Below are 23,871 nucleotides of genomic sequence, written 5' to 3'. Positions count from 1 at the left end.
ACTGAGGTCCAGAAAGGTGAAGTAACTCCCATCTTATGTAGAGTTGGACAGAGCAGGGACTCTTAATTCCTCACGTGGTACTCTTTCTGCTGTATCAGGCCGCCTTTTGATTGGCTACCATTTCGGAAGGGAAGTAGAAAGCATCTTCTGCTTTTAAGTCCGATTGTCTCATTCAATATTTTGCTCTATTGCTTTTGGAATCTAATGTATGACCTTGGTTTTAGTTCTTTTGGATTTCATCTTAGTCATTTATTCAATCTGCCAAAATCATTTCTGGCCTTGATTGGGTGATGCATTGCTGTGGCAGGTCCTCCTGGCCTTGTGCTGGAACTTTTTCTAGCTCTGGATACCTTTTTTTTCTGTGCGCTCTGCCAGTTTGTTCCACTGGGAGCTTGGCACAGAAGACACTCTGCCAGAAGCCAGACTCACCATGAGCTTCCTTCTCCCCACACCCATCTGCTTGGTTGTTGCCTTCCACAGTGGGTCTCTCTCCTCCTACTTGCCTCTCATCCTGCTTATTAGGAGCCCAATAAATCCATTTCAGATCCTACTTCCAGTATGAAATTTAGGGGGAAATATGACAAGCGGTATTTGTTTTGTTTTTGTGACCTCTCCTTTCCTGACAGTCTATGTTGTAGTAAGAAAAATCCTTGGACCAAGCATTACCCAGACTCTGGTCCCTTTCACTTTATGGACTCACATTATTTCTCTTTCCTCAGTTGTCCCATCTATAAAATGGGACAATAAGGAAACTCTCAGTTAGTGACCATCTGTTCTGTGTTAGAAGCTATACTAGGGTCTTTGTTTATCATTTGCATTTCATTTTAATTGTCACCACAAGCCTACATAGCAGGAAACATCCCAGTTTCAAAGATTAGAAAACTGAAGTTAGAAAAGTTAATTTGCTAGCACGCATCAAGTTAATAAATGGCAGAATTTCTTCACCCACTGCCCTCCCTTGTTGAGTAATTGTAAATATCTAGTAATTTAGTAATGAATGTAAAGCTGCTTTGCAATGTATAAAGCACTCTAAATTCAAAGGAGTATTATGAAAATACTGAGGTTCCCCACTTGCTCGCTTCCTTCTCCTTTCTGTCACCTCCTTAAAGTATAAGCAGCTGCCTTTGGTCCAGACCTATCAAAGAAATGTCATAACACCATTTTTCAAAATGTCAAACGCCTGTGTACTTTAGCCCAAAGTAATTAAGCCCTTTCATTTTCACTAAGTCACAATGCAGCACCCTGAGAGCTTCCAGAACGTGCCCTTTCTCCTCCATCCTGAACTAATGGAGATCAAGGCCGAAGGCTGAGCTTGCAGGGGGTCCACGAGAGCCCTTCAGTGCCTCGGAGGCCTGGCCTGCCTTTGGCCAGCCTCCAGCAGTGACCACAGAGTGCTGAATAATAACAAGGTTGAATTAGTTATCCAGGAGCCAATGACACATGATGGCATGGTCCACTCTTAGCAGGGTTCCAAGGTCGAAAGGGAGTGGATGCCAGAGGCGGGTCTGCAGTCCTCACCTCTTGACCACCCAGCCCACAACTGCACTCCCACCCTCAGCCCCAGCATTATTCCACCTCCTACACAACAGGTAGAGCAAGAGCACAGTGCCTGGAGGGCAACTAACATTTCAGTGATGTTATTGGGTGTTTAAGCTGAGCTTGATATTTGTGCGGACATCTCCCCGTTTTATCTCCACGGCAATGCTTTTTTCCTCTATTTTTCCGGGTAAAGAAATTGAAGCTCAGGTTCCAAGTGACACAGTTGGAAAGGGGTAGAGCCAGAATGAGAGCCTAAATCTGACTTATTTCTAGGATACCATGTAGGCTTTCTCTTAGAATTTCTCTCATCTGACAATTTTTTTTTGTTTTTAGATACACAATTACTTTCATTATTAAAAAAGGGTGACAACAAAGAAAAAGGAAGAAAAATCCATAACTCCATTTATGGTTACTTTAACCTTGATATCAATAGAAGGTTAATGGCAGTTGTAGGCGGGAAAAAAAGAGAAATACGATATATGATAGCAGACACAAAAATCCTAAATTAATATTAACTAGCTAAATCCGACAACTCATATGAACGTCAATAAAACTACATTTAACAACAAACATTATCCCCAAGCAGAGCTGCCCCCTCCCTAACAGGCACGTATAGCATGCCGTTCTCTTTCCTTCCTCCCTCTCAGGTTTAACTGCCATGATACCAGATACCGTCAGTGACTAACCAGCGAATTTCTTTTATTTCTCAAAAATTTTTTACTCTGGCTTCCTGTCATTGTCTCTAAAGCACCATTTTCTGAATTCTTAGAGATTTAAATGTAAATGTGGATAATGCTTCCAATCTCCTGACTGCTCGGATCCTTAAACTCCTCTCCTCAAGTGACCCGTCTTCTCTCCTCCTCCACCCGTTCACTTCTATCACCAGAAATCTTATACAACAACTGCTCTACTTTAGCCAAAACTGGAGGAAAAAATGTGGCTACACCCCATCCCCCATCCCGCAAAGGCAGAGTGAAAAGCCCAGACTTCCATCCTCTGCAGGCGTTACAGACAATTAGTTTTAAAGCACCATCTAAGAAGTTCAGATGGTGCCAAGCACAGTCCAGGGAAACAGTAGATTCTAAGCATGACTTTTAAAGTCCTCCTTCCATGGTCTGGTCCCAGTCTAGCTTCTTATTGCAGACACTGTGTTCTCCATCATCAGCATCATTTGGAAGCTTTTAAATACAGATCCTTGGATCCCAATCCTGATTTACTACAGTGATAATACTTGAGGCTGGGACTCAGGAGTCTGATTTTAAGTCTCCCAAGTGACACGATGATGAGTTGGTTTGGAAACCATCGTCTTACACAAACCTTTTCTTTACTCACTTTCCAATTTACCCTTTCTGGGACTTTGCTCAATGCCATGGACTTCACTTAGACTGGCACTTCTCTACTTCGACCCATCATTCTTTTAATCCAGCTCACACTCCATCTATAAGGATCTTAATTGCTAAAGCTTTCAGGAATGGCCCTCTCACCTGTAATCCATGAACATCTTTGGTCCTCAGCTAGCACAAACATTAGTTAGGATATGAGTTTAGAAGCTGTAACAGTGATCAAAAATAACATTTTTGCTTCACTTAACACGTGGAGATACATTTCTGTCTTCCCTAACAGTGCAAGAATGTTCAGCCCAGTGGGGCCTCCAGGGTACCAGGGACCCAGACTTCTGCTATCTTATTGCTGAACACTAGGATAGCGCCTTCATTCATATGGTCCAAGAAGGCTCATCACCATGTTCACATTCCAGCCAGGGGGAAAAGGGAAAGTGAGGTGAGAGACGGCAATGACCCAGGCGGTGCACAGAACAATTCTGATCACATTTCACTGTCCAGAGCTCGACCGCATGGCCATCCTTAGCTGCAAAAAAGGTTGAGAGATTAGACATTATTCTGTGTAGCTACATGCCAAGTTAAAATTGGGAGTTCTATATATTGTATGAGTGAGAGGATTGAATAGATATTGGGAAACAACCTAACAGGTTTGTAGTTTTCTCTTTGTGTCTGTGTTCCCAGCAAGACTATAAGCTTTTGAGAACTGGGCCACTCTGGGTGTCCAAAATATGGAAGGCATTAGATGAATGCCTCTGGTCGACAAGATAGACCGGCACAACCGGCAAAGCTCTGGAATTTGGGTCAGATTTTTATTCTAGTCTTAGTTCTCCATAATTTAGGAAAAGTTTCTTAAGCTCTTCAGGTTTCAATTTCACAGAATCATAAAATTTAGTTGGAAGGCACTTTAGATACTATCTAGTCCAACAGTCACATTTTATAGATGAATGATTGGAAAAACAGAAAGGGTAGTGACTTAGCTAGGATGTGAAACTTCATAAATAGAAGAACCAGAGTTCAGATCTTCTATCTGCCAAGCCAGGCTCAGCACTTGGGTATCTCTCCACATCCAGAGACAGGTGACCTATAAGCTCCCAACTCAGAAACTCTGATGCATAAACATAGTCCCATTTCTACCCTTCAATGTAATTAAATGCAAAACTGGCAAGGAACCACTGCATCCTGCTGAACCCTGCTATGTGCCTCAGCAGCCCAGACTGTCATTCAAGAGGCAGAAAAGTTCAGAGCTTTGGGTCCCAAGGTCATCTAAGAAGCTAAACTCATTGGGGAAAGAAAGAGAGAGAGATTGGGATGACTCTATTCCTTGGCCACAAGCAGCAATATTCAATACTCTGAGAATACACTGCTCTGGGAGCCATAGGGCAGCTGCCCTCAGGGAATTTAGAATCCAGGTCACACACAGTTAAACAGCAGTAGGAGAAGGCGTATGTAACATTAAACAGAAGAAATGTCACAAGGCAATCTGGCCATAATAATAATAACAGCTTCTGTTTATTGCTCAATTGTAGTGTGTGCCCCACTCTGTGATAGGTATTTATTTTATAGGCTTGATCTCATTAAATTCTCACGACAAGCTTCTGGGATTACTGAAGGTCATACAGCTGGTAAGTGGTGATTAATTGTCAGAGGAGTGGCATGAAGACAATAAATTATGGAGCAGTTCAGGAGAGTAGCCTGTGGATAGAGTCCTCTGGGAAGGCTCTGTGGGGGAGGAGAGATTCAGCTGCACCCTGAAGACGGGTGGGATTTGTGGAAGGGGACAAAAGAGGATAAGTAAGCATGGGTGGCCAAGGCAGCACATCTCAGGGAACAATGAGTAAACAAAATCCCAGGTAAGGTATGGGAGAAGTCAACACAAGGGCAAACAAGCAAACTGTGGAATTGTGGGACTAGGAAGTAGAGGAAGAGAGTAACACACCCAATATCATTCTTGAAGAAGAGGTAACAAGTCAAGCTGGAGTCCCATACCCCAGTGCAAAGGAAAAGAGAAAATTAAGTGACGGAGAAACTGTAAAGGCAATTTGTGTCATGTGCCTTATAAAAAAGTATGTATCTTTTCATCCAGGAATCTCACTCCTAGGATTTTACCTAAAGAAAATTTCAGAAACAGTGTGAAAGCTGGAAACAACTAGGTGTCTAATAGTAGAAGAATTATTGACTACATTACAGTACATGTATATGACTAAATGTTATGTTGTTTCTATAAAGCATACTTTGAAGAATGTGAAATGATATCACATGACATCAAATAAAGAAGCTGAATGCAAAGCTTTTGTACAAAAGTTTTTAAAATTATATACGTGCATATAAAATTGTGTGTATGTGTACACATATGCACACAGAAAAAAAGACCGGAAGAAAAGACACCCAGAATATTTACTGTGATTATTATTGCAGAGTGGGAATATGGGTACTTTAATTTTTTTTCTTTAGACTTTTCTATACATGTCAAGTTTTATTTACTGAACATGCACTTTTACAGTAATAAAAATGCTCACTTTAAGTCTTTTTAAAATGTAAAATTCCCATACTCTGCCATGAAACACTATAATAAATGCCTTGCTTTGTCTTTAAAGATAATTCATTATCTAATTCTCGAGTACACAGACACTAATATTACAACCACAGGATTATGCAGTAATTCTTGCATTCATAGATTTTTTGAAGGTTCATTTAAACCTGATATTTCTGGCTTCCCATGTAAAGTCCCCATCTCCATGGCTCCTACTGGACTGGCAACACTAACGTCTCCCATTAATGTTCTCTACAGCCATTTAGATATATCCCCTTCCCCAGAGCCATAAATCTGAAATGAACAACACCCTTATTTCAGGGGACAGGCACCAAAGCCTTTTTTAAACACAATGATTTATGAATCTGTGGCTTTGAGAATGTCAGGGGTCCTTCATCAATACCCACAGGGCCTTTCCAGGTACAGGAACGTATCACCTCAGATGGAAAGCCATTACTGAACTCAGGTCAATAGTTTTCACCTTTATCCTTCCTGCTTGGTTTGGTTTTGGGGTTTATTATTTTTTTTCTTTGATTGAAATAGTTGCAGTATTAGCTGAGTAAGAGAGGCAGTGCATTAAATATGACTTGACCAGAATCCCAGCCTGCCTTTGCCCTCACTGCTATAGACGCAACATAAAGGTTAATAACCAGGAGAGGTCCCCACGCACTTAACCACAGTGCGGCACCCCTTCACCAAGTGACAATTAGGAACTCTCCGTGAATGCCAATGACGGGTGATCAGAGCTTCACCCAAACCCAGCAGACCTCTGCATTACATTAGCTCAGCTCTACATTCATCACTGAGCTGACAGCCTCCAGGGCTCCGTGTGGATGGAGCACGCAGCTCAGTCTTTCTGTTTCACCCAAGGAAATGATCTATGCTACTAGTACTGAGTGAGAGAGGTATAGGGGAGGGGACGAGGGAAATGAAACAGGCTCGTCTTTGGCATGCTTGAGCATCAGCTCAAAATGTCTGTTTGAGACTTGAAAAGAAATATTGTACAGCGATTTTGCTTGTCCCTGCTTGCAACTTTCTGGCTCTCAGACAAGGATGGTCCTACCTTAAATAGTTCTCTTTTTGCAGGCAGCATGACAAATTAGAGCAAGCACATAGCCAGCTATGTGATTTTGGCCAAGTCACTCTAAGCCTATATTTTCTCATCCTTAGAATGAATGGGTTGGATGAGAACAGTGTTTTTCAAACTGGGTTCCTCAGGGTCTCATGGTTCCATAGCGGTGCCTCAGAACCTACCAGAGCAGAGAGGCTGGGAGGTTAGTGAATGCCAGGTGTAACTGCTTCACATAAGCTTATTGAATTTTATTTGTAGACTCTTTTTAAATGTGCAGAGCATGGTCTTACATACTAATCTCATTTGATCTTTACAACTTTGTGAGGTAGGTCAGGACAGATGTTACCATCTATTCCAGTTCCTATTGCCGCATAACAAAACACCTCAAAACTTGATGGCATGAGACAACTATTTAATTTAATTTAATTGTATTTTATTTTATTTTATTTGGGTGACATTGGTTAATAAAATTACATAGGCTTCAAGTGTACAATTCTATAATGTATCACCTGTGTATTGTATTTTGTTCACCACACTAAGTCAGGTGTCCTTCCATCTCCATTTTCCCTCCTGTACCCTCTTCTACCTCCACTCAACCCCATTTCCCTCTAGTAATCACCACAGAGCTGTCTGTGTCTATGAGCTTTTTTTCCCTTCTTTTTGCTTAATCCCTTTACCTTTTTTATCCAGCCCCATAATACCCTCCCTTCTGACAGCTCAATCTGTTTTCTATCTATCAGTCTGTTTCTATTTTGTTAGTTTATTTTTTTTCTTTAGATTCCACATGAGTGAAATTATATGGTACTTGCCTTTCTCTGACTTGCTTATTTCACTTAGCTCAATGCTGTCTAGGTCCATCCATGCTTTTGCAAAAGGTAAGATTTCCTTCTTCTTTAAGGCCACATAGTATTCCATTGTGTAAATGTAGCGCAGCTTTTTTACCCACTCATTTACTAAGGAACACTTGGGCTGCTTCTAAATCTTGGCTATTATAAATAATGCTGCAATAAACATAAGGATGCATATATTCTTTCAAATTAGTTACAGATTTCTTCAGCTAAATTCCTAGAAGTGGAATTGCTGAGTCATAAGACAGTTCCATTGTTAACATTCTGAGATAATTCCATACTACATTCCACAGTGGCTGTATCAGTCTGCATTCCCACCAGCAGTGCACTAGGGTCCCCTTTTCTCCACATCCTCGCCAACACTTGTTTGTTGATATACTGATGAGAGCCATTCTGACAGGTGTGAGGTGATACCTCATTGTGGGTTTCATTTGCATTTCTCTGATGATTAATGACATTAAACATCTTTTAATACGTCTATTGTCTGTTAGTATGTCCTCTTTGGAAAAATGGCTATTCGGGTCCTTTGCCTATTATTTAATTGGATTGCTTGTTATTTTGTTGTTGTGTTTTATAAGTTCTTTATAAATTTTTAATATTAACCCCTTAGCAGGTATATCATTGGTGAATATCTTCTTCCATTGAGCGGGTTGTCTTTTCATTTTGTTGATAGCTTCCTTTGCTGTACAAAAGCTTTTTAGTTTGATGTAGTCCCATTTGTTTTTGTTTCTGTTGTTAGTTTGGTTTGTTTTGTTTTCCCAAGGAGATATAGTAGAAAAAATATTCTACAAGAAATATCCAAGATTTTACTGCCTGTATTTCCTTCTAAGATTTTTATAGCTTTGAGTCTAACATTTAAGTTTTAATCCACTTTGAGTTTATCCTTGTGTATGGTGTAAGAAGGTGGTCTAGTTTCATTTTTTGCATGTATCTGTGCAACTTCCCAAGACCACTTAATGAATAGACTATCTTTTCCTCATAGTATGTTTTTGCCTCCTTCGTCAAATATTAATTGACCATAAAGGCATGGATTTATTTCTGGACTCTTCTATTCTGTTCCATTGATCTATATTTCTGTTTTTGTAACAGTGCCATGCTGTTTTGATTATTATGGCTTTGTAGTATAGTTTAATACCCATAGCATTATTCCTCCAATTTTGGTCTTCTTTTTCAAGATTGATGTTACTATTTGGGGCCTTCTGTGGTTCCATATATATTTTGGAATATTTGTCCTAGATCTGTGAAATACTCCATTGGTATCTTCATAGGAATTGTGTTGAACATATAGATTGCTTTGGGTAGTGTGGATATTTTAAAGTTAATTCTTCCTATCCAAGAACAGGGTATATGCTTCCACTTATTTGTATCTTCTTCAATTTCTTTCTTCAGTGTCTTATAAATTTCCAAGTAAAGGTCTTTTACATCCTTAGTTAAATTTATTCCAAGGTATATCTTTCTGATGCGATTGTAAGTAGGATTGTTTTCTTAGTTTCCTGTTCTGATAATTCATTACTGGCATAAGAAATGCAACTTTGGGATATGTATTTTGTATCCTGCTACGTTGCTGAATTTACTTATCAGTTCTAGTAGTTTTTTTTGGTGGAATCTTTAGGATTCTCTATATACAGTATCATGTCATGTGCAAATAATGACAGTTTTACTTCTTCCTTTCCAATTTGGATGCTTTTTTATTTTTTCATCTTGTATGATTGCTGTGGCCAGGACTTCCAGTAATAAGTTAAGAGTGGTGAAAGCAGACATCCCTGTCTTGTTCCCTATCTTAAGGGATACACTTTTAGTTTTTGCCCATTAAGTATGATGTTGTCTGTGAGTTTGTCATACATGATCTTTATTATGCTGAATTATGTTCCCTCTATTCCACTTTGCTGACAGTTTTTATCAAAAATGGGTCCTGCTTTTAGCAAATGCTTTTTCTGCATGCAATGATATGTTCATGTGATCTTTATCTTTTATTTTGTTTATTTTGTGCATCGTGTTTATTGATTTCAGGATATCGTATACCAATCTTGCATCCCTGGAATAAATTCTGACTATCATGGTGTATGATCTCTTTAATGTATTGCTGTATCTGGTTTGCTAACATTTTGTTGAGGAATTTAGCATCTATGTTCATCAGAGATATTGGCCTATGATTTTCTTTATTTGTAGTGTCTTCATCTGGTTTTGGAATTAAGATAATGCTGGCCTCATAAAATATGCTTGGGAGTCTTCCCTCCTCTTGAAATGTTTGGAATAGTTTGAGAACGATAGGTGTTAGTTGTTCTTTGAATGTTGGTAAAATTCTGTGAAGCCATCCAGTCCAGGACTTTTGTTTGTTGGGGTTTTTTTTTATTATTATTTTTACTACTTCAATTTCAGTTGTTGTAATCTGTCTATTCAGAGTATTTGATTCTCCCTGATTCAGTTTTGGAAGATTGTATGTCTATAGAAATGTATCCATTCTGTCAAGATTGTCTAATTTTTTTGTCATACAGTTGTTCATAATATTTTCTCACAATCCCTTATATTTCTGTTAAGTCAGTTGTTATTTCTCCTCTGTCATTTATGATTTTATTTACTTGAGTCCTCTCTCTTTTTTTCTTGATAATTCTGGTTAAAGGTTTGTCAGTCTTTTTTATTTTTTCAAAGAACTAGCACTTGGATTCATTGATCTTTTGCATTGTTTTTTTAGACTCTATGTCTGCTCTGATCTATATTATTTCCTTTCTTCTATTTACTTTGGGCTTTGCTTGTTACTGTTTTTCTAGTTCCTTTACATGTAAGGTTAAATTGTTTATTTGAGATTTTTCTTGTGGTTTCTTTGTGTGTGTGTGTGTTTTGGGTTTTTGTTTGTTTGTTTAATGTAGGCCTGTGATACTATGAATTTCCCTCCAGGACTGTTTTTATGTCCCATAGATTTTGGGTGTTCTCATTTTCATTGTTTCAAGGTATCTCATGATTTCTCCCTTGATCTCATCTTAACCCTTTCGTTGTATAGTAACATGTTATTTAGCCTTCATGTCTTTGTATATTTTTCAGCTTTTTACTTGTGATTGATGTTTAGTTTTATACCATATCGTCAAAGACAATTCTTGATATGATTTCAGTCTCCTTACATTTATTGAGACTTGTTTTGTGTCCTGACATGTGGTATATTCTATAAAATTTTTCATATGTACTTGAAAAGAATATATATTCTGCTATTTGGGGATGAAACTCTTTGAAGATATCAATGAAACCCATCTGATCTAGCATATCAATTAAGGCTGCTGTTTCCTTGTTGCTTTTCTGTCTGGAAGATCTATCCATCGATGTCAATGGGGTGTTAAAATCTCCTACTATGATTGAATTACTGTCTATCTCTCCCTTTATGTCCATCAAGGTTTACTTTACATATTTAGGTGTTCCTATGTTTGGTTCATGAATGTTCACAAGAGTTATATTCTCTTTTAGGATTGCTCCCTTTGTCATTATGTTGTGTCCTTCTTTCTGTCTTATTATAGCCTTTGTTTTAAAGTCTATTTTGTCAGATATAAGTATTGATACCCCAGATTTTTTACCTTACCCATTTACATGAAATATCTTTTTCCATCCCTTTACTTTCAGTCTGTGTGTACCTTTTTTTCTGACGTGGGTACCTTGTAGACAGCATACATATGGATCTTGTTTCTTACCCATTTGGCTACCCTATGTCTTTTGATTGGAGCATTTAATTTAAAGCCATTATTGGTATGTATGTATTTAGTATCATTTTATTTGTGTAACTGTGTTCCTCTTTCTCCTCCTATCCTCCTCACTCCCAACCCACTTCTTCTCCTTCTCCTTCAAGAAATCTCTAACATTACTTTTAATACTGGTTTGGTGGTAACAAACTCTTTTAGTTTTTTTTTTTTCCTGTGAAGTTCTTTATTTCTCCTTCAATTAAAAAAATAACTTTGGTGGTTAAAGTAGTCTTGGTTGTAGGTCCTTGTTTATTGTCACTTTGAATATTTCATGCCTGAAATGTTCCCTTCTGGCCTGAAATGTTTCTATTTAGAAATCAGCAGACAGTCTCATGGGAGCTCCCTGGTAGGTACTGAACTGGTTTTTTCCTTGCTGCTTTTAAGATTCTCTCTTTGTCTTTAACCTTTGGCATTTTAATTATGATGTGTCTTGGAGTGGGCCTCTTTGAGTTCATCTTGTTTGGGACTCTCCACTCTTCCTGTACTTGTGTATCTTTTTCCTTCACCATGTTAGAAAAATTTTCAGTCATTATTTCTTCAAATAAGTTCTCATTCCCTTGCTCTCCCTCTTCTTCTTCTGATACCCCTATAATGCAAATGTTGTTACACTTTATGTTGCCCCAAAGGTCCCTTAAACTATCCTCATTTTTAAAAATTCTTTTTTTCTTTTTGCTACTCTGATTGGGTGTTTTATTTGCCTTGTCTTCCAAATACTGATTTGGTTCTCTGCTTCACCTCACCTATTGTTTATTCCTTCTAGTGTATTCTTCATTTCAGATACTGTAGTCTTTATTTCTCACTGGTTCTTTTGTATGGTTCTTTTTTCATGCTTTTGAGCATCCTTATAACTATTTCCTTAAACTCTATATCTGATAAATTGCTTGTTCTATTTTATTTAGCTCTCATTCCAGATATTTCTCCAGTTCTTTCATTTGGGGCATGTTTCTTTGTCTCCACATTTTGCCTCCCTCATTGTATTTGTTTCTATGTATTAGATAGATCTAATATGGCTCCCAGTCTTGGTAAGGTAGCCTTATATAGTAGATGTTCTCTGGAGACAAGCATTTTATTATGTTCATGGATTCCTTGGGTCAAAATTTTAGGCAAGTACAGCAAGAAATTCTTTCTCTGATCCATGATGCCTGGGACCTCAGGGGGAAGATGCAAAGGCTGGGGGTGATTCTTGGCCAATGGCTAGACTCATCTGGATGTGGCTTCACTCATGTGTCTATTGACTGGAACATTTACACATGGTCTTTCTCTGTGGTCTTATCACAGGGGCTGATGTGGATTTCCTCACATGATTTTAGCTGAGTTCAAAGAGCTGGTATTTCAAGAGCAAGGCAGAATTACATGGCTTTTTAAAATAATCTAAACTCAGAAGTCACAGAGTGTTTCTTCTGCTGTATTCTATTTGTTGAGGCAGTCCCAAACTTTACCCATGATCAAGGAAGAGGACAAGAATCATTGTCACCATGTAAGAAGAATATGTGGAATGTTGTGGCCATGATTGTAAAATACAATCTGCCAAGCCTTCTTTATTTGAAGATGAAGAAAAAGACAAAGAATTAAGATACATCTACTAAGGGCAAAGCTGGGACATGAACTACTTTCTCCAAATTTGAGTTCCTTCTACTTTACCATGCTGCTTTGTGCTCTGGGTTTTATCTCTCTGAATGGACTGGTCATTAACTTAATGAAAGGACTCATTCAACTATGAATTCTCATCATAGTGGTGCATAACCAGCCTAGGAGAATAATATCTTCTAGTGCATGCAATATTTTGGTCTCATCTATTCTCAGGAAATTGGAATGTTATTGTGGTGATCATTTTGCAATATATACAAATATTGAATCATTATGTTATACACCTGAAACTAATATAATGTTACATTTCAATTAAACTTCAATAAAAATATTGAAATGGAAAATGTATATAAATTCCATTAAAATTAAGTTAAAAGGCTAGCTTCTAGTCAAGCATTAGGAGCATAATTGGTACTTAGAAAAGGCTTGCTTTATTGTTGTTGTTGTTGTTTTTAATGAACCAACAAATGATGTGAAATCCTTTCCAAAGTCAGGCCCATATAAACAATCTTCTTAAGTTGCTTTGATGCTTTGATTGTTCCTACTTGAAGTTTACTTGTTCATTTATTCTCACAACACTTGAATGCCCTTCCAATTTACCAATGAGAAAAATAAGAGGCAAGAGACTGAGAGAACCAAGGACATAGGGTGGAGTCTAAGGAAAGAACTGAACTCCGGAGGAAGTTGCGAAGTAGAAAAATTTTCGCCAAACCAGCAGCCATGGATTGAGAGGTGACAAAACCTGTCTATGTTGGACACAGACTCCTGAGACAAGTTAACAATAATCGCTGCCATTGAGGGCTTCAGAGCCTAAAGGAAAAAGATGTTTAACATAACCGGTGTTAAAGAGAGCCTGGTCAAAATGCTAATGGGACACAGAGAAAGCAGCAACGGGAACTGCCTGGGAGATTGGCAAGCTTCACAGGGGAGAGGACATTTAATCTAGACCTGGAGGGAGAGGTAAGAGCTGTCCAGGCAGAGACCATGGGTGGAAAAAAGTTTCAAGCATAGGGAATAGATATGGGAGGCACAGAGACATAAAAAAAAACATGACAGGTCTTGAGAAAGGTCGATTATCTGATCAGTGTTGGAGGCAGGTGTAAAAAGTGGGAGGAGGCTGGAGTAGTAAGTTGAGGTCACATTGTGAAAGAGTATCAGTGGCATCCTTAGCTACCTATCTTTCTGTGAGTTTTACCTTCCTCATAGTCCCACTTTACCCCCACTTCTGAGAACCTGCTCTCTGTCGCTCCACAATTAAAAACCTTCTCTGGGAAGTGTCAGATATTAGTCATTTACACTAGAGCATAAGTGAGATTATTTATATAGCCTATAAGCCAATGGATTCTTTCTTGTAGAGTATTTTTTAATCAGAAATTTGATTTCAGCTTATAAAACAAAAGGTTGTGTCTCTTTTATTTGAAAAAATGTGGAAATTCTTTCTATGGTCAATGAACTTTCAGCCCACAGTGAGAGTCTTGTGGGGAAACATCTACCGCTCTTCACCAGACACTGAATTCTGGGGCTCAGCTAACCATTCGTCCAATTCAATGTGTTTGCATCATCCTTGGTCATTCTGAGTTGCCACAGTCTCTGGATGAGAGCTTAATTATCCCAAAAGCTGCTAACCACTTTTCCCAATAAAACAGAGTATACCCCATAATAATTAACTGCAGAACTCCTACCCTTCACATACAGCAAGCTAAACTCCTGGGCATGGGACAGGGTGTAAATGTTAACAATGTCATGGCTCATTGCCTATAAAAACTCTTTTATGAGTGTCTAAGTAACAGTCAACTGTCCAGCGCCTACAGCCAGAGTGTTAATTCTACCTCCTACTTGCTGATTCTCTATATGAGAACATGTGGATTATAGTGATGTGTAGGGAAAGCTAGACCTCACCAACACATTGACACAGTTCATCCACAGTGCTACAAGGGAGGAATGAGGATGTTTCCTTGGGGTGATTGGCTTCCTTTCCTTGTTGATTGGTGTCAGCTACTGCCTAGCCTCCTAGCTCATCAGTGCCCCTTCTCATCTCCCTCTTGTTGCCATCCTTGAAGGCAACCTGACCTAGTATTAGAAGGCAATTGACTGATCATTAAGCTCCATTCTTGCTTCTATTTCTCAGATTACTCTTTTAACCTCTTCTTCCAGCCAACTCTCACCCCCTGACCCAATAGATGGTCTGATTCTTGTCTCTCTCCCTGAGCTCTGGTTTCCTGACGTTTCACAGTGTGTCTGGCTTTTTCTCCATGTTCTGCTGTCCCCTGACAGTGTTTGCCAATGCTACTTTGTAACCTCTTGTAAGTACCACTCTACAAGTGGTACTCTCTGAGTATTATTACCCTAGACCGTTGACATTGAATCAGCCATACTAGGGCTACTGCTTCTGTTCCTCTGGAATGTCCCTGGGTCAGGGAAGAGGTTCTTGCTTTGTTCTCCCGTGTCCAAGCCTCTGCCTGGTGCTGCAATCCTAGTCACCAGGTTTATATCTTATGCTTTTGCTCCAATCTCTGCTCTGCCTAATTCCTCTCTAAATACTCCATTGCATTTCTTTAGAATGAGGGTCCTGTCTAGCCATCTCTTTGGAAACTGTGCCCTTAGGAGCTGGAGTTCAGTGGGAGGGGATCCCCAATTCTTGGATCCCAAGACTCCCTCTTGTCATGCTCAGTTAATGACAAGCTAACACCACCTTAAAGACCCTGATCTGGACTCTGACCCTTTTCCTGTCCATCTCATCTCTGGTCACTGTTCTTTGTCGCCTTCTATGGACTTTCTGCTGCCCTCCATTGCTGGGTCTTCCCAGAAAACTTCCCAATCTCATCAATTAGACCAGCTGCTCTGACAGCCCCAAATCTCTCAGTAGCCTAACAGATAACATGTTTATTTCTCACCCACACAGCTCAAGTGTCCACAGTCTACCCCATGGTGATTCAGGACCTGGCTTCTGCCCTCACCACTGATTAGAACTAGTACCTGGCTGCACCTAGAAAATGCGGTCTTCCTGTGTGTCAGGAGAAAATGGAATGGTTGGAGTACAAATAGCATTGTCTGTGCTACATAGAGGGGGCACCTGTTTTCTAAGTGTGATCTCCTCCCAATCTAGCCTACCTCCCCTGCCCCAGTTTCTCATTCTGTCCAAGGCCTAGAAAGGACTGGACTCCTGAGTTGACATCATAGAAGTGACTAAAGGTGTGGACCAGGGCTTTTGTCTTTCCACCACCTGAACAGAAAATGGATCCCAGGCACTCTGCAGAGAACCTCAGGCCCTACATGATCTCACAAATTGGGCCCTTTTTGACAAGTGTCAGCCTTTCATTTCTTCCAAGAAATATTCTCTTTTTCCTACTGAAAACTTGTTCAGAAAAGAGATACTCAAGTGATAGGTGCCTCACAAATATCTAGATAGAGGGGAAAATGGCATGAAGAATAATTTAGACAAAACAATGTAGATTGCCATGGAAACAATCTTTAGAACACACTAGGGAGAAAGAATCATTGTTAACATGCTTCATATTTTGCAGAGATATCCAATCATCAAATTCAATTCTGGACCCTTCAATCATTCTGTTTTCAAAATTCTGGTGTTGTTATACCCAAAGAGCACATGCTGGTTTTCAGGGAGACCTTTTCTTCCCCATCTAATAATCTTTAATGAAGATAATTATGGCAACTTATTGTTTTTCTGTTGGTTAATTTAAATCAGTGAAAGTTAAGTTACCACTAACACAGCGAGTTTACTAAGCTCTTCCAGAAGTATTTTTATTCTGACAGCAGAGGCTTATAAGAATATGGGGAAATGTGCACAAGGAAAATGAAAGGTTTATCTTTTGCATTGCATGGAAAGAAAAAGAGGAGCCATCCTTAACTACTCAAAAGTAGTTTTTCTCAAAGTTTTCTGCCCCAACATATGTACAAAATTTTATAGATATGGAGGACTCTCTGTCAGTGTAATGATTTAATATGGATGTTTGAACAAAACCTCTGGGGATTGCTAATGAACAGTTTGTTCCAGGTGCTACTAAAAAGAAATGTCAGAAGAAGGGCAGTGACTTTTGCAAGGGAGGCCTCAGAGATATGTGGTCACCGTGGCCCAGGTGCTGGGCCTCTGCCCTGCAGGCACAGAAGTGCAATGCCTGCCATGGTTATCTGCCCACTAGTTTCGCAGGGTTCCACCCCTGACTGTTCCCCAGGCTCCCAGCCTTCCTAGGGAAGAGTTGGTTGTCTTTTCATTGGAAGGCAAAGCCATTGTCTTATCCTGTGATCCCAGAACCGACTGGATCACAAGTCATACTCCACATACCCTGAGGACCTCCTGGAAAATGTGGTTTGTGTTCTCTCCTCCCCTTTCCTTCTCTCTCATCTTCCCAATACGTGGTATGTACAGGCTCAGGGAGAAAGCATTAGTTTGCTTGCTTGCAATAGATGCCACGTCTTGGTAAAATTATAGGATTTCTTTTTTTACCTTCCTCTGTTTATATTTACATATATTTGTTGAGCATGTACTATGTACAGCAGGTCCTCGAATAATGTTGCTTCGTTCAATGTCATTTCATTGTAATCGCGATGAGAAAAAAAAATTGATACCTGGCTTGGGCCGCTGTCTGCGGGGAGTCCGCATGCTCTCCCTGCATATGCATGGATTTTGCCCGGGGACTCTGGCGTCCTCCCACATGCCGGAGTTGCGCGCGTGAGGTGAACGGACACGTCTACATTATCGCAGTCTGAGTGAGTGTGAGCGGGTGCGAGTGGCCCTGCGATGGAAGGGCATACCGCCCAGGGTGGGTGCCTGCCCTGAGCCCTGAGCTGCCAGGAGAGGCTCTGGTCAGCTGCAGCCATAAACTGGAATAAGCGGGCTGGAAAACAATTCTCTTACTTGTTTTCATTAAATGTAAGTATAGCTCACACTTGGTTCATGTTTAATATTAGAAAGTGTTTTGGGTCTTTATTTAGAAGTTTCATGATGTTTTTGTGACCAGAAATACACCATAGGAACTTAATTATTGTTAATATCAATTGGGTCATGATAAAATTGGTTTCCTTATATGTCGGTTTGCTGTCAGTCAGTTTCCAAGAACGTATCCACGTTAAGTGAAGACTTACTGTATCTGGCAAAGGGGAATGGAATAGTGAAGACTGGATTAGCTCCAACAAGATTCTTCCCTGGAGCAAGGACATTGCTGAACTGAAGCAGGTTTCCCTCAGAAGGAAAGAGGAGGTGGTGTTCTTGCCGTTGGCTTGGTAATCAGGAGTGACTGCCCAGGATGCCTAGTCATCAGCTTATTTGTTAGCAATTGAGAACTTACTGCATTCAAGGCACTGTATATTTCTGATTCCCATCTAGTTCGTGTGGCCTTCTTTTTTTTTTTTTTTTTTTAATGTCGGGAAGAAACCATGGCTTATGCACTGAGATGTCATCCAATAAGTTTTTGCTGATTTTATTCAATTTGATGGTGAAGGGCTGAGAGAAGGGTATAGAGAATTCAGTTTTTCCGAGACCTCGTGGTTCACTTAATTATTGCCTTGACTGTTAAAGGAAATGAAAGATCACCATGTCTGTGTTGTGGCCATTTAAATCATGAAGATGTAAATGAATCTCAAACGTATCTTCTTAGCTCTAAGTTATCTCCTGGGTAACTTGTAAATTATTTGACTCTGTATGTATGGCCCATCTATATGACTCTTACATATGTAAAATGAATTTAGACAGGCAACGTATGTCACTTAGCTAACTGGTCTCCTTTTTACTTGGCTTTTCTCCATTTTTTATTTAATAGGAAAATTGCTCTCCCACTGAATCTTAATTCACAATGTTAAGACTTCAGAAATACAGTTTTATATTCAGAAAGAATTTCAATCTTCCTGCTGTCAAACATACTCTCATCTAACATGGACACTTACTGTGGTCAGGATGTCAGTTTAACTTTGACACAGCCCCCGTAGATGGAACTTTCAATTTTTTTATTCTTAGGTAATATGGATAGGTAGGAGGATGTTTGAGGTTTTCTCCCTCTTTGTTTTCATGGAAACACATACTCTACCATAAGACTGGATGACAGTAATATAGTTGTAAAGCACTCTAAGCTTTTGAGAGTGAAAAGTTTCTGTACTGCTCAAAACCTACTATTAACTGCCTCCAGATGGCCTCCCTTGCCTCCCCCACCCCTCCTCCTGCCGGGTTGTTGTTATCTCTGAATGCTATGATGTTCTTAATAGTCTGCAGGGCACAAGAACCTTTGTTCCCACCAGGAAATGTTTTTTTCCACTTTCTTTTGGTGAAGCACCACGTGGCTTTTAGATGTAGTAAGATATGACAACAAATCCATTGTTCTTTGCTCTTTAGGTCATGTTAGTGCCTGATCATTACTAGGATGTGAGTTTTTAGATTTCTGTTCAGGAGTAGGTGTGAACTGAAATATTTTCAAGACTCTCGTAATAGCTAGCTGTGCTGCATAACAAATGATTTCAAAATGAAGTGGCTTAACACAATTGACATGTATTATCTCACACAGTTTTGGGGTGGAATTGGAGAGGCTTAGCTGGGTGGTTTTGGCTGAGGGCCTCTCATGAGGGAAGACCAAGGTATTGGCCTGGGGCTGCAGGTCTCTGAAGGCTGGGCTGGGGTTTCCAAGATGGCTCACTCACACAGCAATTGGCTGGAGGCCTACATTTCTTCCCATGTGGATCTCTGCTTGAATGTACCTAACAGCACTGGCTTCCTCCAGTGTGAGTGGTCAAAGAGGGAGACCAAGGAAGAAGCTGAAATGCCTCTTACAGCCAAGTCTCAGACGTCATATACTGCTACTTTTGCCATATTCTCTTTATTGGAAATGAATCAGTAGTCTAGCCCATACTCAGAGAGAAGAGAATTAAGCTCAATCTCTTGAAGGGAAGTATATCAAATTTGTGGACATACTTTAAACCACTACTTTTGATTTCTCCCCTTTGTTACAGGGTGTTTGCAAAAAACAAACTTAAGTCAGAGGTTCGTGGTCAGCAAATGGACAGATGAATACTGCTTCCTCAATCTTGGGGTAAGTCATACAGAATTTCAGCCTTCCAACCTAACCAAAGATGTGCTCCACCAAAATTCTAAAAGGATGGAGTGGAGATTGGGTCTAAAAGAGCCATACTTTTTTCTTCCAGCTTTTCAAATAATACTGTTTTCTATGTCCCTTGTGAACATGCAGCGGCCAGGAGGTAGCTCTTCCCAGGGTATTCACTGAGTGGGACACCAATAAGGATGGGTGTGAACAGGGATAGATATATTTGCATTTGGTTGTGCTTGCCTGAGCTAATAGGTCAGATACAGGCAGCAGATGGTAAGACCTGAGTAAGGAGTTAGCGGGTTCTGTTCCGCTACTGATTGGCAAAGATCAGCCACAGATGGTGAGAGTGAGACTATGAGTAGAACAGACTCTTGGGATCAAGCAAGCGCAAAAGCCTCCTGCTGAAATTATCCGCAGCACCACTGAGAGAGGTGCAGAATCCATGGGAGGAATTCTAGGCTTGGATCTCAAAAACAGAAACCATGGTGGTTCTGGCTTTTATGGCAGGATGTGAGGAAAGGAGCACTTGGTACCAGATGGAGAGGTTGCAAGAACAGAGCGTGACTGTCAGACCACAGAGTGAAGCATCGTGCCATAAAGACAGATGGTAAGAGGGCTTGCCCCCGTCTGTGGTGGCTTACTGCCTTTTTAGTACTTATCCTGCCTGTGTACCCTTCACACAGGGCCTCTTCGAGAGCTTCTACTTACAAAGCATTTTAATTTAGAAGTCAAATGTAAGTGGTCCAAGCTTTAGTCCAGGCTGAACACTTCATAGCTTTTCTTTTTTCTCCAATTTAGAGACACCTGGGCTTCTGAAACACTAATAAGGGAATCATAGAATAGTATAATTTATGAAGTTGGGCAAAAGAAGATGCCATATACAGACAAAGTAGAGTGAAGTTTTCTTTCCAGTACATTCCTGCCATTAATATACCAGTGCAAGAACAGAGAAGGTGGAAAACATAGAAAACAGCAATTTATACTTCTAGATACAGATCGACTATACACATCATTACCCTACTAAAGAAATTTAGTTGTTCTCCTGGTACTACCTATAGATGCAGGTGGGAGAGGCCTTCCTTTAAGGGGTTCTGCCCTGGCCCCTCTCCAGCTGCACTCCTACCTACTGAACAGGAGATCATCAGGTGGGAAAAAAAAAGTGTGCCTGTCTGGAGCTGACTTGACCCCTTTAGACCTTGCTCCAGGTACACAGAAGCCAGAATTCTTTGCCCAGATGGCCGTGAGCCTGCATCCAGGGTCAATATGGACTTCTCCCCAAGATCCTGAAATATTACTCTTGGACCTGTGGAACAGCCAAGAACTGACAGTTTTATAGAGGCAAAAGTGGGAACAAAGTTTGGGCATGTGGGTTGGAGTGCCCAGGGAATGTGGAGTACCTTGCTGTGTGGGGCTGAACTGCTTGTAGGAAACAAAGCGGGCAAAATTGCTCTTGTGGGGACAAGCTCTCCCTGTTCCAGCAGGAAACACTGAGAAGTCCCAGAATTCTAAGTGCAAACCTGGTCTTCCAATTTTTTAATTTCATATATTTTTGGCTTTATAACTTTTACATATTTAGACATTTGACATGTGGGTCTCCACATGTAGCCTTTTTGTAGGTTCTGCAAACATTATGGTTGGTCCTGTTTCCTCATTTAATACAGAAGCAAGTTGAATCAGCTCGCCTGGTTTTTTAAGGCCTTTTACTACTGGCTCCTCTCTAATCTTTCCTCCCACTGCTCTTCTTCAGAAATTTCCCATCCACCAAACTGATTTACCCGTAGCCAGACTCTGCTCACATCGTTTTCTCTGGGCTCAGGTTCACTCTATTTTTCTCTGAAAGGCCTCCATTTCTGTCCTGCATTTGAATAGGCCAAGCTACTGTTTTAAGACCCAGCCTGAGTTGTGTCTCCTCCCTCTGGACTCTTCTAATAGCTTTTGTCTGAGCCACTTATTGGCACTCAAAGTGTACAATGGTGTGAAGTCATTTTTCTTATTATGCACAATGTGTGGCTATAAGATAAGGAGACATCAATATGCAATAGTTTTCAAACCAGGAAAGCAGATTAAAAAAAAAAAGAAGTCAAAAGAATAGCTAGAGAGTCAAGAGAATGTGGTTCATCAGTACCAAAGGAGGAGATGGTCAGCATTGTCTAAAGGCTGCAGAGAGGTCATTGAGAAAGATGTCCCCAAATAGGCCATTTGTCCATTAGGAAAGAGGTCTTTTGTGATCATTGAAAGAATAGCAGATTGTATGGGCAAAAGCAACATTGTAGTGGGGAAAAATAGAGATGAGAAAGTAGAGATAGCAAATATACTTTAATGTTTCTCAAAAAGTATGATTCTGAAAAGAAAGGAGGTTTAGTAGCTTGAGAGGGTGGTTTTGTTCTGTTCAAAAAATGGAGGAGCTCGAGTGTGTTTGTGGAGAAACGTGTAGATTAGAGGGGGAAAGCTGATGAGGAAAGAAAAGATAGTTAATTAAACAAAATCTGGGAATGGCTGAGATCCAGAGTGCACAGGTGCTGGGGTTAACCTTGATGAGAAGAAAGGGCATTTCTTGCTGCTGTAGGTAAAGCAATGAGGAGGGGACCTTGAAAGAAGCCTACAGAACAGGCCTAACAACGAAGAGATTGGATTTAAGGGCGTGGCTGTCATTGTAGAGGACAGGCTAGGAGAGCCAGAATTTTCAGGGGTGGATCAGATTCCATTATTTTAATATCACATTCTTCATTCATTCCTTTCACATTTATTCAGTGTCCTGTGTGTGCCAGACACTGGGGTCTACAGAGTCACGACTTTTCATGTAATCTGCTATATTGGTGACTCAAGTAAGATTTACTTTTTACTTTTCTAGAAGGTTTTAAGTAGAAATAAATGCACGAATCAGAAGAGAGTTCTTTGTAAAACCAGATGTCCTGCGCCGGGGTTTGGAAAACACGGACATCTCAAAAAGGGCACCATGTTTGAGGTGAAAGGGAAGAGAGGTCGAGAAGTGGAAAAGGTAGTGTAGACCGGGTAATCCACGAAGGTGCGCCTTCGACTAGGAAGACGCGAACCTTTGCGCACTTCAGGCAGCGCTGTAACCAAGGGTAACAGAGCCTCTGCCTACACAGGTGTGAAGACCAGCTTCTTCCCTAAATCAGGTGTATCTGCGAAGGCTGTGCAGGTCCAGATACAAGCCAAACTCGCTATGCCTGTTACTTTCCCGCGAAGGTCCACCGCCTCTAACTACCTAAGGTCAGTAGTACCTTTGCCCCTAGTTTATTGGTGAGGGGCGGAGGAGGGAAGGAAGCGGTGGGCGGGGCGAATCACCTTTCCTATTTTACAATTGGCCATAATAGGGTCTGAGTCGTACCTCCTACGCTGCCGCCGACAGGCTCTGGGCGCTGTCACTCGAGCCGCCGCTACCGCCCCTCGCCGTGGCCCCGCCCCTCGCCGTGGCAGGGATCTCGCGGGAAGAGCTGCGGGCACGGCTGTGGCTGGGTCTTGCCTGCACGGGGAGCGGGAGGGTTCTACTCACACAAGCGCTTCCTCGCGGAGAGGTTGGAGCTGCAGCAGCCGCAGGCCTGGGCCACTGCTTCTCTGTCGTCTCCTCTTCCTCAGGGCTTCCTGGTCCGCTCGCCCTCCGACGCTGCCCAGGTAAGATAGCCCTGAGCATGTCTCTGCCGCGGAGCGGGGACACTGAGCAGCCGGGGCAGGCGGGCTCCCGACGGGGGCGGCTCCGGGGGCGGCTCCTGGGGCAGCGTGGCGCTGCCTGGTGGGCGCAAGGCTTTGGCTGGGTTCGGCAGTGCGGAGAGTGAGGAGGCGGTGTGGTGGGATCGGTTGCAGGCGCCCAAGGGCGGTGTAGCGGGTGCCAGGGCTCCTCAGGGTGAGGGGGCGGTTCATTGGGGGTCCTAGAGCTCTTCTGGCTTGGAGTGGGGGGGCGGTGGCAGAGAGGGTGCGGGGTCTTCGGGGTAGAGTGAGATTTATCAGAGTCCTGAGGTTCCTTGAGGTGGTGTAGCGGGGTTCTGGGACAAGGGGTTCCTTTATCAGGGTCTTAGGCTCTTCGGGGCAAAAGATTCAGTTTAGCAAGGTGCTAGGTCTGTGAAGGGGCAGATCGTTGGGGTATGGAGGGGTCCTTTGAGCGGGAGTGGGTGCCTGTTCCGCATTCCTGGGAGGAAGCAGCAGTTTATTAGGGCTCCGGGGAA

At 41.3% G+C, this 23,871-nt stretch overlaps 1 protein-coding gene across 3 annotated transcripts in view; it reads left to right on the top strand.

Moving 5' to 3' along the window:
- Nucleotides 1-23,172: 23,172 nt before the first annotated feature.
- The window catches only part of GLCE (glucuronic acid epimerase), a 98,572-nt gene continuing 97,873 nt past the window's right edge, over nt 23,173-23,871 (top strand). For all 3 annotated transcript variants that reach the window (XM_054565221.1, XM_054565220.1, XM_054565218.1), the window contains exon 1: nt 23,173-23,323. The gene's annotated coding sequence lies outside the window, so the exon portion shown is untranslated. The remainder of the gene's footprint in view (nt 23,324-23,871) is intronic.

Source organism: Pteronotus mesoamericanus, unplaced genomic scaffold, assembly GCF_021234165.1.
Source record: "Pteronotus mesoamericanus isolate MK-2021 breed Mesoamerican mustached bat unplaced genomic scaffold, CSHL_Meso_final contig_164, whole genome shotgun sequence".
In the NCBI taxonomy this organism is placed as follows: domain Eukaryota; kingdom Metazoa; phylum Chordata; class Mammalia; order Chiroptera; family Mormoopidae; genus Pteronotus; species Pteronotus mesoamericanus.
Note: the sequence above shows the minus strand (reverse complement) of the source record. Positions and strands in the feature narration are given on the sequence as shown.